The sequence below is a fragment of the Rhincodon typus genome, chromosome 24 (assembly GCF_021869965.1).
Source record: "Rhincodon typus isolate 14 chromosome 24, sRhiTyp1.1, whole genome shotgun sequence".
NCBI lineage: Eukaryota > Metazoa > Chordata > Chondrichthyes > Orectolobiformes > Rhincodontidae > Rhincodon > Rhincodon typus.
The window spans coordinates 30,343,161-30,371,067 of NC_063355.1; the positions used below are offsets into that span (position 1 = coordinate 30,343,161).

Sequence of the window (27,907 nt, forward strand, 5' to 3'; positions counted from 1 at the left end):
TTGTCCTTCTCTATTTACTAACAATATGTATATTGTACCATGCGCTACTGCGTAACTGTAGGTTAAGCTGAAATTTTGGCTCTGTGTGTGTAAATCCCATTATCAGATTGAAAGTACCAATTCAAATAATGTCTGAACTTTCTAATCTGAAGGGAATAAAACCCAAGTTTATGCAATCTGCTCTTATAATTGAACTCATAGGTCTCAGTATCATTCTGTTGAATCTGTGCTGCACTCCTTTCATAGACAAAATATCTTTTCTAAGGTGTACTGTCAGAAGTAAATGAAATATTTTTGTGAAATCTGACCAATGTTCTATACAATTTGAGCATCTCCTCTTTTCCTTTTATTCATTCTCCACTCAGTTAAAAGCTAACATGCCTTTGGGCTTGTTTCTCCAGAGTTTAGAAGCATGAAGGGTGACGTGATGGAAATGCACAAGATCTTGAATGGTCTTGACAAGGTGGACTCATTAGGGAGGTTTATGATGTGGGTGAGAACCAGGGGACACTGTTTTAAAATTAGGAGTTGCCCATTTTGAACAGAAATGAGGGGAAATGTTTTGTCTGAGGGTCATGACATTTTGGAACTCGCTGCCTCAGAAGATGGTGGAAGCAAGGCCATATTTTTAAGGCAGAAGTAGATATTTCCTTGTTGGACAAGAAAATCAAAAGGTAAGTGAAAATGTAGAATTTTAAACATGAACAGATCAGTCACGGCCTCATTGAACAGTGGAACAAGTTCAAGGAAACAACTGGTTTACTTCTGCTGTTATATCATACAACTGTATATACATTTGTCTTGGAAACCCAAATCCCTTTGCTAGAGTTTATAATTCTTACAATTAAATATTTATATTAGCCTTTCTTTGAATCTAAAAGGATAGCCTGACACACACTGAGCTGCGTTTGCCATAGTTTGTCCACTTAATTAATCTGCCTTTGCCTCTATGTTACTCTCTATTCCCATCTACACAACTTATTGTGCCTTATAAGTTAGTGACATCTACAACCATGGATATAAAACTGCAATCCTTCATCAAATGCCCAGATAAAACAGGTCAAAAACTGAGATACTGAGAAGAATGAGAGGAGATCTAATTGAGATATATAAGATGCTAAAGGGGATTGAAACAGTTCACATAGAGAGAACATTTCCTCTTGTTGGACAATCTAGAATGAGAGGCCATAGTTTTAGAGGTAGCAAATTTAAAACAGAGATGAGAAGAAATTACTTCTATCAAAGGGTCATGAATCTGCAGAATTCACTGGTGGACGCCAAGACACTGAACAAGTTTAAGGAGAAGGTAGATAGATTTTTAATTTATAATGGGTTGAAAGTTTATGGGGAGTGGGCAGGAAAGTGGAGGTGAGGCCAAGATGAGATCAGCTGTAATCATACTAAATGGTGGAACAGGCTTGTGGGACTGATTCGCCTACTTCTGATCCTAGTTCTTATGTTCCTCTATCATTGGGGAATACCAGTTGTCTTGCCAATCAAAGCACAATCTCTTTTTCCAAAACCTCCCGTTCAATTAACAGTTAATGTGGAATGCAAGATTGATCATTCTTAGAATGAAATTTAAACTTCCAGCTAATAGCTTAAAAAATAGAACGTCAAGATTTCACATTTTAAGTCTTTTACTGTTACCAAAGACTAAAAGTAATATTTACTAAACACTGTCTTTGCACCGTCATCTGTCAACACTACTTTATACTTTCAGACAGAACATTCACCTTTCTTTTATCCTACAAACAAACACACTTTACAGATATATTTTATATTATCCTTTAAGCAGACATTCAATTCTCCCAGACCCAATCTGAGATGATTCTTAGCTCCTGAGCATTTTCTTTAGTTCTTATAATTTCTTCACCCAAAACATTTAATCTCAGAACTGCCTTTCATAGTAAAGTTTTACTCCTGAAGAATTTTTGCCTCATCACAAGCAAGGTGAATCTTCCAGCTTCATTTTAACTCTTTACGAATTCAGTTTTTTTCAATCTGAACATTAGCTTCTACTGCATTCCTGCATTGTGAACCATAGAGACTTTCAGCCGCTACTTGCTCTCTCTGTCAAGTTATATTAAAATCAATTCTGTCTTCAAAGCCCATCTCTAAGGAAACATGAATCAATGGGATTGTCACCATGTAGAAGTGCTGATTATCATCAAGATCCCAGTTCTTTTACCTTCGCAGTAAGTGCACAGTTTAATGCACAACTGTTTACAGCCCAATATTTGCAACAATTATTGGTACTTCGTCGACTCCTGTCTATCCACTTTTGGCACACAGACAGTTACTATTGTATTCACACATAAACGTCTTACACCTTCTTCCCAGTTGAACAAGTTGAGCACCCTACAATCTCTAACAAATAAATCACTCAGATTTACTGTCAGCCAGCATTCAAAACAAGTCACATACTAACCTTACAAAAATCGTAATTGCATCATAATTCGTGTCACAAGTTTACCTCCAATCGCAGAAGCTGTTACTTTTGCTGATAATAATTTGCATCTTATTCAGTGTCCTCTGGGAGGGCGAAAGGACAACACCCACAGACATTCCTTGATGTACCATTTTAGTGACCACTTCAAAAAAAATCAACTAGACTTATCAGGCATAAGCTACCTTTATAAATCAATGCCAGTTCTGATTTATCGCTAGTGATATATTCTGACAACTTTCTCACAATTGATAGTAAACTGATTAGTCTGTAGTTCCCTGGCTTTTGCTTTCACTCAAGATTCGAGTAAGATTTGCAAATTTCCAATCTAGAGGCATAAACCTTGAACTTTCAGAGCTTTAGATAAATATGACCATCACAACTGTAATTTTCTTCCCTATTACTTTTGATACTTCAGCATAGAAAGCATCAGAAAAGTCTTGAAGGCCTGTCATTTTGCCTATTAGCAGTTTTTAAAAATCACATTAAGTATACTAAGCTCCTCCTCTCAATTTACTTTTAGGTTCTCTTGTGACATTGGTGTTTTTTCTTCCCTTTCTCTACTATGTAAATGAATGCAAAGTGCATGTTTAATAAATCTGCCATCTCCGTACCATCAAGTTTGGTCCCACATCACCCACATTTAATTTAATAACATTTATAAGACTTTCTAATCTCTGATTATTAGAAATTTAGTAGATGCTCCTGGATTTACCAGATGTAATGCTGTTAGTTCATAACAGATTTGAACAGCCTGTTAAGTCTCAAGGGTCAACACTATTTATGATATGTAATTAACCTCGGATTCCTGCAGATCCATTTAATTAGTGCTGTATCATCCATCATTCATTTCAAAAGCATCGCACCTCAAAAGTGTCACCCTTCACTGCTACACATCAAAATCCCCTATGTCTACGGGATAGAAAATAAAAGTTGTCTTGAAATAAGTACTTGTCTGTTTATTTATCAGATGTCTAACTGATGAGATGTGTGCTAATCAAAAAGCAAGAAATAAGTAACAAACCATATATTTTCTCAGCTGTTAATCAAAAACCAATCAGTATCACAGAACTGACCACATAATTCAGATAATATTTTTAGCTGCAAATTTCCTCCTTTGCTTACAAATAAAAACCATTTTGTAATGGACAAATAGAAGAAAAAAAAATTGGTTATTTACCATTACAAATTATTGCAAATGATTTCACAACATGATAATAAAAGGTCATTCAACCATTCAGATACACCTTCTAGTCTTTCTCAAATGTGGCATTCAAACGTTTCCTAATTGATTCCGGGCTTGATGCCTCCACTGTTCTATCGAAAAGACTCTTCCAAATGTTGATCTTAGTGAAATGAAGAATTATTTAACTGTTATACTAGTTTGAACTTGTATTCATTTATCTTGTTATTGAAATTTAATCTATTTTACCTTTTCCATATTCTCAACCATTTTGTAGAAATTTGGAAGATCAATTATCAGATGGTTCCTGTCCAGCCTGAAAAGGCCATGTTTCTCCAGTCTTTTCTTGCAGTGTCAATGCCTGGAATTAAGCTCAAGGTTCTTCTCTGTAGTGGTCCCAGTGGATGAATGTCTCCCTTGTTTCTCAATAATAAAGTAATCACCATGTGATTTGACAAAGACACTGTACTGCTAATCTATATTTAACTGTGTTAACTACATGGATCAGATCACACAACAGCACAGAAACTGACCATTTAGCCCAACTGGGCTAAGTCAGCACTTATACTCCCCATGAGTCTCTCTACGTGAACTTACAAAGCCCCAGACAGCACAAAGACCTAAGCTATTCAAGAGGCAGCTCACCATCACCTGCTCAACAGCAATTAGGGATGGGCAACAAATGCTGGCCTAGCTACTAATACCCATATCCTACTATCTATTCCTTTCTCCTTTACATAGTCACTAGTTACATTCAGAAACTCCAGTTTTTATTACCCTGACAAATGGAATCAGTACATATACTATCAAGCTATTTATTAAGGAGCTCTGTCATGTCAACCCACAGCCTTCCCTTCTTTGGAGAAAAGAATACCATTGTGTTCAGCGTTTTTTGATAAGCACATTCTCTCAGTTCTGATATCATCTCCAAAAATCCCTTTACCCCTTCTCTAAAGCTTCTATATTGTTTTCATAATATTGATACCACAATACTCCAAACAAACCAAAGGTTGATTTGCATCTGACATAACTTCTCTGTTTCTCAATTTTGTCCATCTAGAGGTGAATCTCAGGGTTTGTTTATTTTTATGTCCATATTAATTTTCATGTCTGTTTTTACTGATTGTGCTGGGACCTCTACATTCTTTTGCACTTCTACCCTATTTAGGATCTTATTATCCAAGCAGTATGTGGTCTCTTAATTCTTCCTAACTAAATGCGTCTAACACTGTTGTTTATTTTGAAACTCATTTACCAATTATACAGTCATTCTGTAAGTATTATACGTAACTTCCCGCATTCTTCCCCAACTTTAATTACACCTCCCAATTTAATGAAATGTGCATACTTTGAAATCTCACCTTCAATTCTGCAGTCCAAAGCATAAATATAAAATGCAAACATCAGTGGGCTCAGTATCGATCACTGTAGAACACCACATAGGAGGTATGGTTAGTAAGCTTGCAAACGACACTAAAATTGGTGGTGTAGTGGACAGTGAAGGAGGTTACCTCAGAGTACAATGGGATCTTGATCAGATGGGCCGATGGTCTGAGGAGCAGCTAATTTAGATACATGGGAGATGTTGCACTTTGGTTAGGCAAATCAGGGCAGTACATATAAACTTAATTGTAGGGTCCTGGGGACTGTCGCCAAACAAAGAGACCTTGGGGAGCAGGTTCATAGCTCCTTGAAGGTGGAGTGGCAGGTTGACAGGGTAGTGGAGAAGGCATTTCATAAGCTTGCCTTAAGTGGTCAGTGCATTGAATATAGGGGTTGGGATGTCATGTTGTAGCTGTACAGGAAATTGGTTAGGCTACTTTTGTAATACTGCATTCAATTCTGGTATCTCTGCCATAGGTAAGATGATGCTAAACTTGAAAGGGTGCAGAAAAGATTTACAAGGATGTTGTCAGGGTTGGAGGGTTTCAGATATAGAGACGGGCTGAATAGGCTGGGACTGTTTTCCTTCAGAGGCTGAATGGTGACTTTTATAGACATTTATAAAATCATGAGGGGCATGTATAGGGTAAATAGCCAAGGTGTTTTTTTCCAGGCTAGGGGAGTCTAAAAACTAGAGGGCATAGGTTTAAGGTGAGAGGGGAAAGATTTTAAAAATACCTAAGGGGCAACATTTTCACGCAGACGGTGCTGCGTGTATGAAACGAGTTGCCAGAGGAAGTGGTACAATGACAACATTTAAAAGGCACCTGGATAGGTACATAAATAGGAAGGGTTTAGAGGGATATGGGCCAAATGCTGGAAAATGGGACGAGATTAATTTAAGATATCAGGTCATGTTGGACTGAAGGGTCCATTTCCATGCTGGACAACGCTATAAATCTATGACTCTATGACTTCCCACGTTTACAAGTCTGAATAATCATTCTTAATCCCTGCAATCTGATTCCTGTCTGGTAACAAGATTGCTGTCCATTATTTACCAAATCCTTGACTCAATATCTGAACTTAGACATGAATATACTGTGTAATATTTTTATAAGAGCTTATGGAAATCTAAATACATTACATCTGCTACATTATCTTTGTTTACTCTCACTGCTAGCTCTCAAAGAATTAAGTAAGGGTAATCAAATATGGCATCCCTTTTGAAAATAATGCTGACTGCTCTTTGCTATATTTTTGTAGAGTTATATTGAGTAGAGTTTTCTTAAGCTAACTGATGCACTGTTACTTGGGCTTGCTTTCTCTTTCTCTTTAGATACTGGAATGAGATTAGATGTCCCACAGTTGTCTGGTACAATTTCTTTTTCCAATTAATTTTATATAAACATAGGTGTAATCGAAATTTTGTGATCTTCTCCTCTTTATGTATTCTGTTTATTACCTCCTCAAAGAGATTCGTAGAGTTATAAAGTCATAGAGCTGTACAGCATGGAAACAGATCCTTCGGGCCAACTCATCTGGTCGGTCCGACCAGATATCTTATCTAAATCCAGTCCCAGTTGCCAGCATTTGGCCCATATCCCTCTAAACCCTTCCTATTCATATACCCAGATGCCTTTTAAATGTTGTCATTGTATCAGTCTCCACCATTTCTTCTGGCAGCTCATTCCATACATGCACCGCCCTCTGTATGAAAATGTTGCCCCTTATGACCCTTTTAAATATTTCACCTCTCACCTTAAACCTATGCCCTCGAGTTTTTGACTCACCTCACACCAGGGAAAAGACCTTATCTATTTACCCTTTCCATGCCCCTCATGATCTTTTAAACCTCTATAAAGTCAGCCCTCAGCCTCCGATGCTCCAGGGACGATAGCCCCAGTCTATTCAGCCTCTCCCTATAGCACAAACCCTCCAACCCTGGCAACATCGCTGTAAATCTTTTCTGAACCCTTTCTACTTTCACAACATCCTTCCTGTAGGAGGGAGATCAGAACTGCAAGCAATACTCCAAAAGTGGCCGAACCAATGTCCTCTACAGCTGCAACATGACCTCCCAACTCCTATGCTCAATGTACTGACCAATAAAGGCAAGCATACCAAGCACCTACTTCACTATCCTATCGAGCTGTGACTCCACTTTCAAGGAACAGTAAACTTACACTCAAGGTCTCTTTGTTCAGCAACACTCCCAGGACCTTACCATTAAGTATACAAATCCTGCTCCGATTTGCCTTTCCAACATGCAGTACCTCAAATTTATCTAAATTAAACTTCATCTGCCACTCCGTGGCCCATTGACCCATCTGATCAAGATCCCATTGTACTCTGAGGTAACCTTCTTCGCTGTCCACTACACCTCCAATTTTAGTGTCATCTGCAAACTTACTAACAATACCTCCTATGTTAAATCCAAACCATTTATATAAATGACTAAAAACAGTGGACCCAGACCAATCCTTGTAGCACACCGCTGGTCACAGGTCTCCAGTCTGAAGAGCAACCTTCCACTACCACCCTCTGACTTCTACCTTTGAGCCAGTTCTGTATCCAAATAGGTAGATCTCCCTGCATTCCGTGTGAGCTAACCTTGCTAACCAGTCTACCATGAGGAACTTTGTCGAACACCTCACTGAAGTCCACATAGATTTCATCCGCTCTGCCCTCATCAATCCTCTTCATTATGAATCAATTCAATACTTCTTCAAAAAACTCAATCACGTTAGTGAGACACAATTTCCCATGCATAAAGCCATGTTGACTATCCCTAATCAGTCCTTGCCTTTCCAAATACATGTAAATTCTGTCCCTCAGGACTCTCTCTAACAACTTGCCCACCACCAATGTCAGGCTCAAATAATTTAAATAAATTTGATAGGTATTATTTCCCCTTCACAAAGCCACGCTGACTCTGCTTAGTCCTACTATATATTTCAAATTGCTCCGCTATTACACCTTTTATTAGGGGCTCAAACATTTTCCCAACAACAGATGTTAAGCTAACTGGCCTATAGCAACCTTATTTATTATCTCCATTTCTTTTTGAATGAGAATGTTACATTGGCATTTTGCTGAGCTTCCATGGCTTGGGCAGAATCTAAGGATTCTTGGAAGACTACCAGCAGTGCATCCATTTTCTCTGTAGTCGCTTCCTTTAATATCTTAAGATACAACCCAGCATGGGATTTATCGGCTTTTAGCCCCAATAGTTCCCCTAGTTTTTTTTCCTCTAATGATAGTTATTGTTTTTATTTCCTCCCTCCTATTGTCCCTTGATTATTTAGCATTTCTGAAATGCAGTCCATGTCTTCCACCATGAAGATGGACGCAAAATACTTAACTTCTCTTCCATTCCTTGTTTGCCCTTTATTATTTCCCTAGCCTCATTCTCTCAGGGGTCTATATTCACTTTGGCTTCGTTTCCTTTTCTTACACATTTAAAGATGCTCTTACTGTCTGTTTCATATTACTTGCCAGGTTACCCTAAAGGTTTATTTTCTCCTTTTTCTTTTATCGTCATCTTTTGTTGGCTTTTAAACTTTGCCTAATACTCTGAGCTACCACTAATCTTCGTCCCATTGTTTGGTTTATCTCTCGATTTGATACCCAAAGGAGAGATTTTGCCTGAAGTGGAAATGCAGAAGTGTCACTGTTCACAAGCTCTCACAACCCTTAGTTGTAAGATATATTGCATGTCCTGCCACTGAAATCACTTTTATTAATTAACAGTAATTTATACATAAAACTAATAGAATCACTGTGGAGTCTGGCCATTGTATTAGTTCAATTTGAAGTTATTTAATAATTAAATACTCTGATAATTATGCATAGTAGGTATTCAATTAATGTAAATTGGCTCCCATCACACCATTTTACTTTTGGATCCATTTACCATCTGGGGTGTAAAGGATACAATGCAAGCTAAAGGTGTTATTTTATTAATATTTTATTAAATCTTATTGACCTAGTCAATTGCCGATCTGCATTGGACAGATATGTTCAGCGTTAAGTCTACGATTTCTCAAATCTCTTTCAGTTTAATTATTCACTACTTCACCACACTTCAAGGCATTTGAAGCTTTCCTTCTCTTCCTTTATGAAATATGTTACAGTTGTCTGCACTATCTATAATCTGGCATCATTCTTCCCCATATACTTAATTTGCCCAAATCATTCATAATTTCTGGCTCGCATGCATAAATTTCATTGCCTCTCCTAGTTTAGCAATTTTTCCTGCTTTATGTTGAGTTTCTCTCGTTGAGTCTTTTATGTAAATTATAAACGGTCCCGTGCCAACATTGAGGCCTGTAGTATCTCACAACACCAACTCAATGTAACTATTTTAATGATATTCATTAGTTTCTCATCTTCAGTCAGTTTCTTATCTGTTCTGTGAATTTATCTTCCATTTCTACAGTTCTTCACATAACCACATGGTGTCTAAACTAATTTGCAGCCAATGGATTATTTTCAGTGTACTCAGTGGTAACGTAGGAATCAGCAGTCAAATTGCACACAGTAAAAGTAATGTGATAATAACCAGATAATATGTTCTTCTGCTGTTTATTCAGTGATAAATACTGGCCAGGACATCAATGATAAACTGCTCTGCTCACTTTGAAATAGAATCAAGGGATCCTTTCCACTCAACTAAGATGCCAGACTGGGGCTCAGTTTAATTTTTCATTTGAAGTATGGCATGTTGGATACTGCCGCATTCCCTCAGAAGCATGGATGCTACCAGCAGACATGATATGGATTTTTTTTCCAAATGGTTTTTGGAAGTCTAGGTGCAATATAATACAAGACGTTCAAAAGTTCAAAGGGGACTTCCCCACTTTGAATTCTCGTTGACTACATTTGCTATATAATTGTACAAATAAGTATCATTGTGTTTGTACTGACTATGCAATTCCATTAATTTAAACAGAAAGAAGCTAAGACTGTTGAATCTGTAGATGCCAATGAATTTTTATTTTCACACTTTAATGGTCATTAATTCCTCCCTAGGTTCTTTCAGCATCCCAAGAGAAATACCATCCACCCTGGAAATTCCTTAATTTGAACTTATCTTTTAGGACACATAGCTTATGAGTAGATTAAAACTTGAGTATTACTGAAAAAGAATACATTCTGTCTAAGCTTTTCATCTTGCCTTCATCAGGTCAATCACAAGAATACTAATTCAAGGAGAAAAACTAACATTTATACTGCATTAGAGTGCTGACTGATGGCGAGCAGACTCTGCTTGGTACAGGCATGGTCATTCAGAATGCACTGGTTAATGCTGATTAACTGTTAACTACCAAGTGTTTTTTAAATTTTAAATGAGGCAGATAACTTGACACTGGTTAAGTTTTCACACTGTGAAATGAATGGCTGTCAATTATTTTGTTGAAACAGGAGTTGAAACAGGTGTAAGTTCTTGCACATATTCTTTCTGTCTACAAAGGCTCTGTCTGTAATAATATTTGTAGCTTCCAGTACAAGCAAGTGTACCGCACTGAGTGTCCAACAGATAGCTAAATTAATTGTTAATGTATCTCTTTGCACACTCCAGCGATGATCTAATGTTGTCTATTTGCAGAATCACGCCTAATGTTGGACACTGTGTTGTGGGTTTTGCAAGCTTGAGGAGTATGGTTGTATTTTGCTTGTTGTTATTAGCCGAAGAGATAGGATGTTTTCGGGATGCATGGCCTACAGGTCTGACATTAACATGCAATTCATATACTGCAATGCTCAACTGTGTATGGGCTGAATGTATTTTTAGTTTGATGACAGCATCCTGTTCATGGCAAACACAACTCATATAGCAGCAACTTGAAACAGTGAGCTTCCCCTATTGCTCAAACCTTTAACTCTTTAAATTAGTTCCTTCTAATTCATAATTACATTGGATTTAGGAAAGTTAACCATAAGGGAAAGAGATCCCTTGTTTTAAGTAAACCTTGTTGTGATCAGCGGAAGGTTGCATAAACAAAGGGAGCTAGTTTCTCCATCCTCTACTAGGATCATAACAAACTGGAGACCCTCACCTGGGATCGGCCATAAAATAACAATTGTGGGAATTTGATGCTTGTGTTCGGCTGCTGTATGACTGTAATGATGAGCATGTATGGTAAAACAAAATGCATGGCACCTTGTGGAAAATTTGTGTTTTGAGAGAAAAAAGACTTAGAATGCAAGTTATTTTTTTCCCTACTCCTTGGAACTATTATACCTATCTTGTGTGTTACAATGAACACAAGTGGAAGAAAATAAATACCGTAAACAAAAAAGCAGTGACATATTCAGCAAAAAATTTCAAATCTTGTGTAAGAAGTAGAATAAAAAGATATATAAATAATTGAATGACAGTTTTGGAAGCAAAACTTTAAAAAAAGGTTTCTTTCAAGTTAAGTCCAGTATAGCAATAAAGAAATCAAACTACAACTATTACATCAGAATGCCTACATCTTTCAAGAGCAGGGAAGTTTGTAACACAAACGGTTCAGAGCCATAGAGAATTACATCACAGCAAGGGGCTCATCAGTCCATCAGGTCCATGTTGGTCATCAAACATCTCATCCCATTCCTCAGCGTTTGGCCCACAGTCTTGTATGGTATGGTGTTTCAAACATTTATTTAAATACTTACAAATGTTGTGATGGTTCCTGCTTCTATCACTCTTTGAGGCAGTGAGTTTCAGATACCTTCCGGATGATAACATTTCTCCTTAAATCCCCTCTGAAGCTCCTGCTCCTTAAATCTATGCCCTCTGGTAATTAACCCCTTTAAATTGTTGAAATATGCATTCCTATCAACCTTATCTATACTCAATCATGTGAAACATTCCTTCAGTAAATGTGTTATATTACAGAGGTGACTAAAATGCTACAGCATTTTACAAAAACAAGACCCCAGCAAATCTTAGAAGCTGCACTCCTGCTCCTGAACCAGCTGTGAGCAACATGTCAGATAGAATGATACAGCATGAAAGGAGGCTAATTGGTTCATCATGCCAGTGTCAGCTCTTTGAAAGAGTTATCCAATTAGTTCCAGTCTCCTGCTCTTTCCCCATAGCACCACAAATGGTTCCACTTCAAACAATGATCCAGTTACTTTTCAACAATTGTCAAATCTGTTTTCACCACCTTTAAGTCTTTGCATTCCAAACCATTGTAACTCACTGCGAGAAATAAATTCTCTGTTCATCAATTTCAGAACACAATGAGTAGACCAGACATACTGGGATGATGTAAATCCCCTTGGAGTGCAATCACTTTCAAGCACAGTTCTGATGAGTGATCAGTCTAAAGTCTCACGAGATGGCCTATACTTTTTTCCCCCCAATCTCTACGGAGAATTTCCAGGACTTCAGATGGTACTTTGAAGGAGGAAGGGTGGAACAGGAAGAACATGGGTTTCTTTCTGCCTCTATACAAGTGGGTCATGATGAAACTATCCTTCAAGAAAAATTGCATTACAAGACCTTTTTGCTTTGAACTTTCAACTCAGTGAGTTCACCAACATCACTCTGAGAATTATAGACCAGACATCTACATTTTGGTAGTTCAAGAGGTAATTCTTCTGCATAATGAAAAATTGAATAGGATTGATCTTAGGCAAGCAGTTACCACTTATGGCTCTGCTACACCTAGTCTTCACTGGTCATCAGTTATAACCTTCCTCTATGAAAATTTTGGAATTTCTTTTCCCCAGCAAGGTACATGTATTGCATTGTTATAAATATCTCAAATGACTCCACTTTGCTTATCTAGGCACTAATCATCTCTCCACAAATTGTGGAGGCATAAGATCCATATGAATGAAAGGGAAATTCTACTGTAATCTTTGAGTTGTATTATATTCCGCTGGCCATCTGTAAAACAGGTAGCAACTATTGTCAAGGCTTGAAGCATATCACTTTCAAGACAAAAAATGGTTAGTAAAAGCAGTGAAAGAAGGAAATAAGAGCACTAAATAAATGCCAAGGGTAATTGAGACAGTAGAACAGTGTTCTCAGTGAAATCTCTCTTTCCTGTTTTACAGTACAATTACAAGAACTTATTTGGTTCAATTTAATTATATCAATTTGAGTCACCCACAATGACTTCCATGAATCAAGATTTCATTGGTTAGTCTGTGTTTGCTTAACTTCCTGTGCTCATTTAAATCACCATGACAAGTTCTCTAAAACTGAGGTGCACTTAATTTCATTGAAATACCTTTACTTTCCACAGAAGCGGAATAATTGATCATCAGAAGTGAGACAGAGATCTAAACAAGATAGTTAGGATGGTTTATAAACAGAACTAGCTAATTTTACATGGCCTAGACAATAACACAACTGTAACACTCTGCTGTTAACGTAGCTGTTTCAGTGCGAGCCGCTCCAGTTACTCTGGGTAAAGAAACTGTTTAAATAGATACATCTTGAAGCCAATTACCAGATAATTACTGTTATTGTTAAAACAAATCATGTAAGGCAGGAGAGCAGGTTGACTAATGGGCCTAGTTGCGGAAATACAAGAGACGGCAAAAGAGAGATTGGGAATGGGGAAAAGAAGGTGAGGGAAGGCTTCAGTGTTGACAGTGAACAAAGAAATGGTTGCCTTCCAATGGGCAAGAAAGAGATAAAAACAGGGTTAAATTGAATGTAATTAAATGCACAGAATATAATGAACAAAATTGGGAAACTGGAAACAGAAATTAATCTAGTAGTAGCATAGGAGCATTGACATGTGGCTCAAGCCAGATTAGGACTGGATACTTAACATCCCAGGTTATAAGGATTTTAGTAGAAACAAGGTAGGCAAAAAATAGCAATCAGAATCTAATAAGGCTTATATTAAGTTAGAAAAGGACAAAAATCAATCAAGGATTAAGATCACAGACTGGAAAAGAGCAGATTTTAGTGGTCTAAAATTTGAACTGGAGCAGTTTGATTGGAGACACATTTTGATGACTAAAACAGTGGATGAAAATTGGGAGAATTTCAAAAGAGAGATGAATACAGTACAAGCTAGGTGGATACATATGAAAAATAAATATGGGGTATCCAAAGCTAGAACACCCTGGATGTCAATATCAATAAGCAAGAAAAGGAAGACATATGATGCATACCAGAATAAAAATAGCAATAGAAATCAGGAAGAGTATTTCAAGTGCAGGTGAGAGGCCAAGGCTAGAATATGGAAGGCTAAGAGGAAGCAGGAGGAATGAATGGCAAGCTGCAATAAAGTGAATAGTAAAATGTTCTCCAAACATATTAATAATAAAAAGCTAGTGAATGATAGTGTGGGGCCGATAAGGAACAAGCAGGGTAAGCTGCTCACTGAAAATAAGGATGTGGTGGAGATACAAAAGGAGTACTTTGTATCTGTTTTTACCAAATTTACAAATGGTTACAATGGCCCAGTTGAAGATGTGAGTGTTGAGTAAATCAGCAGTATAATGTTAGATAAAGATGAAGTGCTAAAGACTGGCAGCACTCCAGATACAGAAGTAATCAGGGATGCATCCTAGATGGCTGAGAGAGGTGAGAAAGCAAACTGTGGAGCCGTTGACAGAAATTTTCCAGGCCTCTCCGAATACAGGATTAGTCCCAGGGACTGGAGGATTACAAAAGTGAAACAATTTTTTAAGTAAGGGATAAACCAGTCAACACAGCTTTGTCAAAGGCAGATCATATCTGATAAATTTAATTGAGTTCTTTGATGAGGTTGAAATAATTCCACAGAGGCCGCTATCCCATCACAAAGTCACCCGTTATTTACATGTGGAAAATTCTTGACACTACTCCAGCTCCCTCAAAACGAACAGGATGTCTGACATTCCTGTTCTTATCTGACAGCCAGGGCTCCCTGATTGGACCAGATTAACAGCTCCAATCAGGGAACTCATATTCCATGAAGTCCACCTGGCTGACCTCATTACAATCACTACAGAGGTGACACAGGCAGTAGATGAGGGTAATGCTGTGAATGTTGTACTTTAGCATTTTCAAAAAGCATTGCCTACAGTGCCAACATGGCCGGTTGGTTAACAAATTAGAAATGTTAGGGACTAATGGGTCCTTGGCAGCATGAATTAGAAGTTGGCTTTGAGATAGGAAACAGGTTAGGTACAAATGGGCATTTCTCAAACTGGACATGAGTTGGAAGTGGTATTCCCCAGGGATCAGTATTGGGACTCTTACTTTTTCTGAGTGACATAAACAATTTGGAGATCGGGCAAAATTGAGGGTAAAATTTCTAAATTTGCAAGTGATACTCAGCTAGGGAGAATAGTGAATTATTATGATGATGCTGAGCAACTTCAGAGGCAAATTGTCATTTTTGCCAAATGGGCAGATACCTGGCAGATGAATTTCAATGCAGACGAATGTGAGGTAATGCATTTTGGCAGGAAAAGAAATGAGAGACAATGCAGACTCAGTGTACTACTTTGAGGGGAGTATAGGAGCAGAGGGACCTCAGGGCTCAACTGCATAATTCTCTGAAAGTGGACATGCAAGTTGAAACAGTTGTTAGTAATGGTTTTAGGAATCTTGGGTTTACTAATAGAGATATAAAACATAAAAGCAAGGAAATGATGTCACACCTCTACAAACCATTGATCAAACCACATTTGGAATAGTGTGTTCCTTTTGGCACCTTATGTAAGGAAGGATGTTAAAGCCCTGGAGAGTGTGCAAAGGAGATATGCTAGAATGGTACCAGGAATGAGGGATTTTAGATACAAGGAAAGATTGGAGAAATTGGGTTTATTCTTCTTGGAGCAGGGAAGATTAAGAGGTGATTATGAACAGTTTTGACAGGGTAAAGAAGGATACTCTGTTTATATTAGTTGTTATGTCAGTGACTAAGAGTCACAATTTCAAGATCATCAGCGAGAGAGTTAGGAGTTAGATAAGAAGAAAATTCTTTATTCAGAGATTTGCTAGGATTTAGAGTGTGCAGCCTAGGAGAGCGATGGAGGCAGATTGCATAGGAGGTTTGAAAAGATAGCTGGACATATATTTGGAAGTGATGAATTCAGAGGGCTACGGAGATAGTGTTGGGAATGGGACGAGTTGGGTAGATCTTTTGGTAGCCGGTACAGACACAGTGGGCCCAAATGGCCTCCTTCAGATTGAAAAATAGTATAGCTGTATGATTTTCCAAGGCAACAATTGTTTAATTATTCACCTGAGCAAAGACCAAATAATTTGATTGCTGTAAAGCCAACAAGAAACCATAGCTTTATTACCGAATATTAAAGAAAACTTAGTTGTGATGTGTTCTATAAAACTGTGGCACCAGACATCTGATCAGTACACCTCAAAACACAAATATATAAACACAAAAGTTCAACATTTTCTACTTCTGCACTGCCATATTGTGCTTCTTTATAAATGGAAAGCAAAGCACCTCTGAAAGATGCTCAGATGGAATATCCCACCAATAATTGTTGTGCATTGCACGAAGCAAAAGCAACATGTGAATCCACAACATGAAGCCATTATTAAACTAACATTATTTACACTTACCCGAGAGTACAATATAACAAAACTCTCAAATCTTGCAAAACGCTACATTCCCTCCACATTTAAAAGAAAATCTACTAAACAGCAAAATGACACATGCATATAATTTTCCAGAATACAAAATAATTAAGCGAACATCAATAATTCCTGAGAATTTAGCAGTTTGGACGACGTGCTTATTGTTACTTTAGTCTCTATCACAATATACATAACTGATACTAATGGGGCATTTACACATAAACAAACATTTATTTTACCTTAACATCAATCATCTCATTTGTCAACTTATTTACTCTTTCTTCATAAGTAAGTTTGATTATTCTATCTAACTTCTTTCTCTTTCTATCTGGTTATTTCTCTTGGTTTGATTCAGCTCTCTCAAAAGTTCTGACAATGACAACCCTGAATTTTGACTTTGATTACAACTACACTTAGTGGTTAGAAATGTGACGTTAATTGATCAGGCATGATCAAAGGCTCTTGGTCCACTAATGAGTTCTGTGATAACGGTTAATTTTCAGTCCTTGGTAGAACATAGAACATAAAACATTACAGCGCAGTACAGGCCCTTCGGCCCTCGATGTTGCGCCAACCTGTGAAACCAATCTGAAGCCCATCTAACCTACACTATTCCATTATCATCCATATGTTTATTCAATGACCATTTAAATGCCCTTAAAGTTGGCAAGTCTACTACTGTTGCAGGCAGGGCATTCCACACCCTTACTACTCTCTGAGTAAAGAACCTACCTCTGACATCTATATCTATCACCCCGCAATTTAAAGCTATGGCCCCTCGTGCTAGCCATCACCATCTGAGGAAAAAGGCTCTCGCTATCTAATTCTCTGATCATCTTGTACGTCTCCATTAAGTCACCTCTTAACCTTCTTCTCTCTAACGAAAACAGCCTCAAGTCCCTCAGCCTTTCCTCATAAGACCTTCCCTCCATACCAGGCAACATCCTGGTAAATCTCCTCTGCACCCTTTCCAATGCTTCCACATCCTTCCTATAATGCGGCAACCAGAACTGTACGTAATACTCCAAGTGCGGCCGCACCAGAGTTTTGTACAGCTGCAACATGACCTCATGGCTCCAAAACTCAATCCCTCTACCAATAAAACCTAACACACCGTACGCCTTCTTAACAACCCTATCAACCTGGTTGGCAACTTTCAGGGATCGATGCACATGGACACCGAGATCTCTCTGCTCATCCACACTACCAAAAATCTTACCATTAGCCCAGTACTCTGTATTCCTGTTACTACTTTCAAAGTGAATCACCTCACACTTTTCCGCATTAAACTCCATTTGCCACCTCTCAGCCCAGCTCTGCAGCTTATCGATGTCCCTCTGTAACCTGCAACATCCTTCCGCACTATCCACAACTCCACCAACTTTGGTGTCATCCGCAAATTTACTAACCCATCCTTCTACGCCCTCATCCAGGTCATTTATAAAAATGACAAACAGCAGTGGCCCCAAAACAGATCCTTGAGGTACACCACTAGTAACTGAACTCCAGGATGAACATTTCCCATCAACCACCACCCTCTGTCTTCTTACAGCTAGCCAATTTCTGATCCAAACCGCTAAATCACCCTCAATCCCATGCCTCCGTATTTTCTGCAATAGCCTACTGTGGGGAACCTTATCAAACGCTTTACTGAAATCCAAATACACCACATCAACCGCTTTACCCTCATCCACCTGTTTGGTCACCTTCTCAAAGAACTCAATAAGGTTTGTGAGGCACGACCTACCCTTCACAAAACCGTGTTGACTATCCCTAATCAAATTATTTCTTTCCAGATTATTATAAATCCTATCTCTTATAATCCTTTCCAACACTTTACCCACAACCGAAGTAAGGCTCACTGGTCTATAATTACCAGGGTTGTCTCTACTCCCCTTCTTGAACAAGGGGACAACATTTGCTAGTCTCCAGTCTTCTGGCACTATTCCTGTAGACAATGACGACATAAAGATCAAAGCCAAAGGCTCTGCAATCTCCTCTCTAGCTTCCCAGAGAATCTTAGGATAAATCCCATCCGGCCCAGGGGACTTATCTATTTTCACACCTTCCAGAATTACTAACACCTCCTCCTTATGAACCTCAATCCCGTCTAGTCTAATAGCCTGAATCTCAGTATTCTCCTCGACAACATTGTCTTTTTCCTGTATGAATACTGACGAAAAATATTCATTTAGCACCTCTCCTATCTCTTCGGACTCCACGCACAACTTCCCACTACTGTCCTTTACTGGCCCTAATCTTACTCTAGTCATTCTTTTATTCCTGACATACCTATAGAAAGCTTTAGGGTTTTCCTTGATCCTACCTGCTAAAGACTTCTCTTGTCCCCTCCTGGCTCTTCTTAGCTCTCTCTTTAGGTCCTTCCTGGCTAACTTGTAACTCTCAAGCGCCCTAACTGAGCCTTCACGCCTCATCTTTACATAAGCCTCCTTCTTCCTCTTGACAAGAGATTCAACTTCTTTAGTAAACCATGGTTCCCTCGCTCGACCACTTCCTCCCTGCCGGACAGGTACATACTTATCAAGGACACGCAGTCGCTGTTCCTTGAACAAGCTCCACATTTCAATTGTGCCCAGCCCCTGCAGTTTCCTTCTCCATCCTATGCATCCTAAATCTTGCCTCATCGCCTCATAATTGCCTTTCCCCCAGCTATAACTCTTGCCCTGCGGTATATACCTATCCCTTTCCATCGCTAAAGTAAACGTAACCGAATTGTGGTCACTATCACCAAAGTGCTCACCTACCTCCAAATCTAACACCCGGCCTGGTTCATTACCCAGTACCAAATCCAATGTGGCCTCGCCTCTTGTTGGCCTATCTATATACTGTGTCAGGAAACCCTCCTGCACACATTGGACAAAAACTGACCCATCTAAAGTACACGAACTATAGCGTTTCCAGTCAATATTTGGAAAGTTAAAGTCCCCCATAACAACTACCCTGTTACTTTCGCTCCTATCCAGAATCATTTTTGCAATCCTTTCCTCTACATCTCTGGAACTTTTCGGAGGCCTATAGAAAACTCCCAGCAGGGTGACCCCTCCTTTCCTGTTTCTAACCTCAGCCCATACTACCTCAGTAGACGAGTCCTCATCAAACATCCTTTCTGCCACCATAATACTGTCCTTGACTAACAATGCCACACCTCCCCCTCTTTTACCAGCTTCCCTGATCTTACGGAAACATCTAAACCCCGGAACCTGCAACAACCATTCCTGTCCCTGCTCTATTCATGTCTCCGAAATGGCCACAACATCGAAGTCCCAGGTACCAACCCGTGCTGCAAGTTCACCCACCTTATTCCGGATGCTCCTGGCATTGAAGTAGACACACTTCAAACCACCTTCCCACCTGCTGGTACACTCCTGCGACCTTGAAACTTTATTCATGACCTCACTACTCTCAACCTCCTGTACTCTGGAGTTACAATTCAGGTGCCAATCCCCTTGCTGAATTAGTTTAAACCCTCCCGAAGAGCATTAGCAAATTTCCCCCCCAGGATATTAGTACCCCTCTGGTTCAGGTGTAGACCATCCCGTTTGTAGAGGTCCCACTCACCTCAGAATGAACCCCAATTATCCAGGTATCTGAATCCCTCCCTCCTGCACCATCCCTGTAGCCATGTGTTCAACTGCTCTCTCTCCCTATTCCTCGCCTCGCTAGCACGTGGCACAGGTAACAAACCAGAGATAACAACTCTGTTTGTTCTCGCTCTAAGCTTCCACCCTAGCTCCTTGAATTTCTGCCTTACATCCCCATCCCTTTTCCTACCTATGTCGTTGGTGCCTATGTGGACCACGACTTGGGGCTGCTCCCCCTCCCCCTTAAGGATCCCGAAAACATGATCCGAGACATCACGGACCCTGGCACCTGGGAGGCAACACACCAACCGCGAGTCTCTCTCGTTCCCACAGAATCTCCTATCTGTCCCCCTAACTATGGAGTCCCCAATGACTAATGCTCTCCTCCTCTCCCCCCTTTCCTTCCGAGCAACAGGGACAGACTCTGTGCCAGAGACCTGGACCCCATGGCTTACCCCTGGTAAGTCGTCCCCCCCAGCAGTATCCAAAACGGTATACTTGTTATTGAGTGGAACGGCCACAGGGGATCCCTGCACTGTCTGCCTGTTCCCTTTCCGTCCCATGACTGTAACCCATCTACCTTTTTCCTGTACCTGTAACTCCTCTCAATTACCCCCTCAGCCTCCCGAATGATCAGAAGTTCATCCAGCTCCAGCTCCAGTTCCCTAATGCGGTTTCCGAGGAGCTGGAGTTGGGTGCACTTCCCGCAGATGAAATCAGTGGGGACACTAGTGGTGACCCTTACCTCCCACATTCTACAGGAGGAGCATGCAACTGCCCTAACATCCATTCCCACTGTTCTGAATTCTGAAAAAAAAAACTAGTAACCTTACCAAATCGGCACTCAGAACCTTTTTTTTGGTTAGAGGAGGAGGATGGGTGGGAGACACTACCTGAGTAGTGTTTCGGGTAAAGCAACCGCCCAACCGTCACTTTGGACTATAGAAGGAGTATCATGCTCTCCCTTGGTCATATTCTTCTCTCTAATGCAAATTTTATAGATGATATTAACAGAGTATCTCTCCAATCTTCACGACAAGGAGGAACACACCTAGTCTCTTTACAACAACTTTAACTGCAAACTTATCACCTGGGTGGATTTTGATCACGACCTTCTGACCAGCAGTGGACATATGCCTCACATAACAATAATTTATTTTCACTTTAATTTGTTTTTCTCTTATTTTGCTGTTGACATCAGACTTAAGAAAACGAACCTTGTTCTATTAGCATATTTAACAATGAACCCCTAATTTCAGCAATGTGTTGCCGACTGTGGAGTTATTCCATAAGAGAACAGAAGATTGTCTTGTGAATATTGAAGGGAAAAGTAGAACTTAACTGCCTAGCTTGTCACCTAGCAAAACAGCTCTGCAAAGATTTCTTCACAATTCATTCACTCCTTTCTGTTACACCATTTAACACGAGGTGACATGGTGAAGCCATGAGTATGTTTGACTCCACTCTTTACTCTGAAACTTGCTAAACTCGTTGACATGAACTGTGGACCATTATCTGACCTTAGCGCCTCTGGAAATGCATTAACTTCAAACTAACTTTTCAAAATCTCTGTAGTTTTGACAGACCTTTATCCACTTGCTGTGGTTTAACCGTTATCCACTTCAAAGTTAATGTATACAATCCCACAGTTTTCTTTTGTTTCACCATGGAATGAAAGGAAGCTTGGTTCAATCATTTCTCATTTTGAGACTTAGCTCACAATGCTTAACAACTCTTCAATATCTCTGTCTATCAATGAATACTGAAAATAGCTCTTGCTACTGCTTTCATACGAACTATCCCTGTTGCCCATGATCAAGTTCCTTTGACAATCTTTCTCTAAACCCTGGCAGAAAAAAATACTTTTAGCCTCAAAAGAGACAGCTCTGATCGATGTTCAATTGATTTGTGCGTGAAATACTCCTGCAATTTCTCACCTTCATATTCCTTAGGCCAGCTATTCATAACTAAATTGGGCACATTACTAAGAACCATTGTCTTACAAATTTCATTACTAATTTCTCTAGCAGGCACTTGCATGTCCTTTTTGTCAGTAAATTAAGTCATAAGCACCTGTGGTTAAGAATGAATCAGGCTTCACAAGAAATCTCAAGATTAAGTTTGTGCTTGCATTATCTACTGACTTAAAATTTTAATACCATATTGATGGCTAACTTTATCATTCTACTCTCCTTGCTCAAAGTCCACTTAGCACTTTCAGTATTTCCTCATTGTCAGACATACAATCAGTGGTGCTTATCATAAATAAATAGATATCCTTATGCTCTTAAACCAATTCTTTTTCTCATCAATGGCAAGTAATCAGGTACATCATCATATTCCACTTCAATGCTATCTTGACCGAAGAATGGCATACCATCAGTGCAATGACTAGTCACCACCTTTGCAAGTTGGAATGTGACTCAAAGATTCTCACACACAATTTCTGAAGTAATTCCCCCTAATGCTGTAACTGCATCAATGACAAAAGTAAGGCATGAATCTCTGACTTGATTTTTACTGTGGCCGTTGTCATTATATCCTCAGCCATATTTCTCTAATCTCCAATGTGCCGTTTTTCTTGCTCTCTGACTCGGTTAAACTTTTGATCTTCTGGTCTGATAGCATCTGCTTTTGCTTTCATATCTATCCAATGTGCATTCAAGCAATTCCAGTCCCCTGAACTAGCTTTAGATACACCACAAGCTTAAGTTGTGCTTTAGTGTGACTTGGAGCATTACCGTTTCCACTGCTCATGCATGTTACTCTGAAATGACCAAAGTTCACCTCATGCGTAGCACTTTGAATGGAAATGGGGATATTTAAATAGTTAGTGGCTACCATGGCAACAATTGCAACTAAAATATCTGACTGAGACCTTCCTTCCATGTCAGCTTTTTGCCTTCACACAAAAGCTTAGACTGAATTGTATGTCTCCTTCGGACTCCTACAAATATGTTCCTCCGGTCGATTTGCAAAATATCTAACGAGGTAAGAGACATTTTCCTATCTGACCTACATAACCCTGGATTGCTTTGTCAATCACAGATCCATTTAACTCAGCCTTCAGTAAATTCAATGACCCAGTCTCCACTGCTTTCTGAGGAATAGAATTCCGCAGACGAATGGCCCTCTGAGAGAAAAAAAATCTCCTCATCTCAATCTTAAAAGGCAAATCCCTTATTCTTAAACTGTGTTGCCTGGTTCTAGTATCCCCCACAGGACCAAATATCCTCCTGACATCAACCCTATCAAGTCTCCTTAATATCTCATATGTTTCAATAAGATTGCTTCTCATTCTTCTAAACACCAATGGATACAGGCACAACCTCTTCAACCTTTCAAATCTCATTTTACTCACTTTCAGCCAAATGTAATTTCAGTTGTAAACCTTTTTGCCATGGTTGAATTCCATTTGAATTGAACTGTCCCCAAATTTGCCTTCTGTGCCATTTTTAAAATTATGTACTCTGTGAGCTCACTGGGTCCCTGAAGACAATGTGCGTACAAAGCACAAATTGCTCATACTTCCTAAAAATCAATGTCAGGAGTTCCAAAATTATACAAAAATGCATCTTCAGTCCTTCATGTTTCAACTGAAATATGAAGACAAGTTCCATCCCAGTCTTGTTGCCGTCTTCCTGGTTTGTACTGCACAGAGTAAGATAAATATATGGATCCAGAGAACACAGTCATTATTGAACTGACTTTATTTATACCTCCTCAGCAGAGAGGGCGATATAACAACATGATCAAATCTTACATTATAATGCAGTGATGTTTGCCTCGGAAGATGTTTGAAAAGCAGTGGCTTGACAGTGCAGTAAATGTCATTGATTGTTTTTTTTTGACAAAATTGAGTCAACCAGCACTTTGCCATAACCACCAGAGATTAGGAACAAGACAAAATATTCATCATGTCCCATTTCACTGATTGCTTTAAATGAACTTAATATGTAAATCATACTTCCCTCATCTACTGTGCTTAAAGAACCTTGTACACTTCAGATACCACAAGTTCATAAATAAATCTCTGCATATACTATCATCTCTACAAAGCAATTCATCAGTTAATTTTTGTTCAGTTTATTTTGATGGTTTCATTTAGAAAAAATACTGCAATGCTATCAACATTAAATAATTATTTTTGAAGTTTTAATGTGATTTGTCAGTTCTTTACCGTTGCTAGAGGGGGAGGAGAACAGGCCTATAAACAGAAAAATCTGAAATATTCTCTAGGTAGTCAATCTTGTACATTATTAAAAAGAAAATCCTGGCACATTGTGTTTCCCCATCTGCAGCTTGAAAATTTGGTACTGTTCATTAGACGCAAAATAAAAAGCTGAGTCTAATTATATTCTGGAAATGACAATTTGCAGATTGCTTACACATAGGGATATTCTGAGAGTTCTAGTTGGCTACTTCATTCAGCTTCCTCATTTACATGATAGTATGACAGCTCTGGGAGGTAACAGGAACTCAAACCACAGAATTCTGAGAGAGAGAGAAAGAGACAGGGAGACACAGCCCTTATGTGAAGTATATCATTGGCATTTCAAACCTATGAAAGGCAACTGTATAAATTAAAATAATCATTTTCTCATGAAATTTGTAGATTTCTTTGAAAAATTTCAAGCTTTATGTTCATCGAAGTTTACACAAAGCAGTCAAAATGTATTTTAAGTCATTAAATTCTTGCCCCTTCCTTTGTTGGCAGCTTTTGCTGACTGCTCAAACTTGATTCATTACTTTCATTATGTCCATAGTAGTTCCTCACTGGTAGTTCTGGACTTCGACCCACTTGATTTATTGATTTGATTTATATTGTTGTCACGGTTTTATGAATGCAAAATTTAGGCCAGTCAAGTGAATGTACCACACAGATTTTTTTCTGTTACACAGTGTTAAATAGTGATGGGCAAAACATATGCTAAACCGAACATTTTAAAATTATGTAGAGATGGCTAGATATCGAATACCCAGTAATAAATTATAGATTGAAATTGACTTGAGTTCAGATGATTTATATTCTTAAGTCCTCTGATAACTAACTACCAGTGACAGCATTTGAAATGGGATCTTGACATGTTCCCTGTTCAGTATAGCTAGCTAAATTGGATTATTTGAAAAGCAGTAGTTAGAATTTTACAAAAAAAAGAGGAAATCTGCACAAATGTGACTGCAATATTGCTACAGAGAGTAGTCAGATGAAATCTTAATAATGGATCTGTGGCAGTGAGTTACACTATAACCTAATTGAGAAGACTTTGGGAATTTATATACAGAACAATGGCATCTAGCAGTTCAATATGAAATGTATTCTTTATTCGTAGGCAATACGGTGGCTCAGTGGTTAGCGCTGCTGCCTCACAGCGCCAGGGACCCGGGTTCGATTCTACCCTCGGGCAACTGTGTGTGGAGTTTGCACGTTCTTCCGTGTCTGCACGGGTTTCCGCTGGATGCTTCAGTTTCCTCCCACAGTCCAAAAATGTGCAAATTAGGTGGATTGGCCATGCTAAACTACCTACAGTGTTCAGGGATGTGTAGGTTAAGGTGTGTTAGCCACAGAAAATGCAGGGTTATGGCATAGAGTAGGGGGATGGGGACGGGTCTGGGTCCTCTGATCTTCAGAGGCTGCTGTGGACTTGATGGGCTGAACGGCCTGTTTCCACACTGTAGGGATTGTGTGTTCTGTTTTTCAACATCCCAGTATTCCACTGCACTGCACGCCACATCAATTCCTTTCACTACACTACCAAATCAATAATTTATTTTAATGTTTGCAGCAATATTCTATCATTGAGTGAAATCTATAAGTTGGTTACAAGATGACTTTTTCTTTTCCTCTGTGACTCCATTGTTTAATCTTGGTCTTCATCCAGAGAATAAGCAATGTGCTGACAAAAGAGCTGCAATTTTTGACGACAGGCTAAAGATGTGGGGTTGAATCTAATTGAAATCAGCTAAGTGTAATTTCTGGTGGATTTCATGGAGACATTCTATCTGCAAGGCTTGGCATATTTTCACATGCTATCATCCCAAACTTGCTTCATCAACTACACACTACAACCATATAGTGAGAGACAAAGAATTTGCAGATGCTGGATTCCAAGGTAGACAAGCAGGAGGCTGGAAGAACACAGCAGGCCAGGCAGCATCTGGAGGAAAGGAGCAGTCAATGTTTTGGCTATTACCCTTCATCAGTCATGGAGATGGCTAGATATTGAAGTCATGAAGAAGAGTAATACCCGAAACATTGACCGCTCCTTTCCTCCAGATGCTGCCTGGCCTGCTGTGTTCTTCCAGCCTCCTGTTTGTCTACCTCAGAACCTTATAGCACCCCATTCATCCTACTGTCCTCATCACTATGAGCAGGCATTCTCATCATTGCCTGGATATCCCAGGATCCCTGGCAATGCTCTCAACTGGTGGCTGACTAGACTGACTAATTGGCGTGTAGCTCCCCAACTGACCACAAATCCCCAGTTTTTGGAAAGGACCTTCAAGACTGACTATGGCCTGCTTCTGGACTGCAATGAAATGGACCTTTTGACTGTGTCCACTGTATGTGGAGGACGGACCATGTCTAACCTCAGGACTGAGATTGTCTGATGCCTTTCATTATAATAATGGGACTCCCTGACTGATGGCCTGCGCACTCTGCCTCTCCCCCAACCCTCACCTGACTGAAGACCACTCCCCTTAGACTTTGAGACATGGCCACTTGGCTGATGTACATGCAATCTGTTTGCCATGTGAGCTGCTGGCGCATGATCTAAGTGTCCAATTACCACATCATGGCACTGTATAACATCACATTCCCCCCCCCATCCCCCGCCACTTTGATTGATCACCGCTAACAACCATAACAAGCTTCCTGGCTTCGAGTCTGCTCTCAGCTACACAGCAAGACAGAAGTATTCAGCAAGGTTTGTTTCAGAGACAAAGCACCAAAAGGCAAGGCAAGGCAGAGAGGCTGCGAGCATCAAACTAGTCATAAACTGAGTTTGTGCTAAGATCAAATCCACGAGATAGATGTCTGTCTTTGCACAGAAACTGCCATGCCAGCAGCAACGTAAGGTACAGGAATCTCCCAGTGTGCAGCACTGAAGTGCAGAGCCACAATGTAAGTGGATAAGTGATGTGCAATGCTGATGTGGTGAAGCTGGTATATGTTGGATGTTAACCTTCATGGCTGAGGGCTGCAGGTAGTCGTTGCCCACGTTGCATGCCCCAAGATGTTGGTGCCAGGTATACAATGGAGGTCCAGGGGAGCAAGTGGTGAGTTGCAGTACCAGGATTTTCATGCTAGAAATTAAATGATGACAATTCCCATCTGCCGAGTGGGAGAATAGGAAACTGAATATTAATATGGTGAGATTAGGTAATAACGAGATGTTAATGCATGCTTGAGGGTGGGGGGAGTTGGTTAGCCTAGTTGGCTGGACAGCTGGTTTGTGATGCATACTAATGCCAGAAATCTGGGTTCACTTTCCACACGGGCTGAGGTTACCATGAAGGATTCTCCTTCTGAACCTCACCACTCACCTGAGATCTGGTGACACTCAGGTTAAACTATCACCAGTTGCTTCTCTCTCTCTAATGAGAGTGGCTGTACAGTCTGGTAACACTGTTGTGACTTCACCTTCGATGCATGCTAATAAAAGCAATTGAGCCTCTCATTGCTCACTAGCAAGAATCTTGCCTTGTGTTTAACACTTGGTTGGAAAAAAGCA

The 27,907-nt window shown here is 39.6% G+C and overlaps 1 protein-coding gene across 1 annotated transcript in view; it reads right to left on the reverse strand.

Annotated features, from left to right (window-relative positions):
• The window catches only part of LOC125485994 (tetratricopeptide repeat protein 28-like), a 144,648-nt gene that overhangs the window by 34,320 nt on the left and 82,421 nt on the right, over positions 1-27,907 (reverse strand). The window lies entirely within an intron of this gene.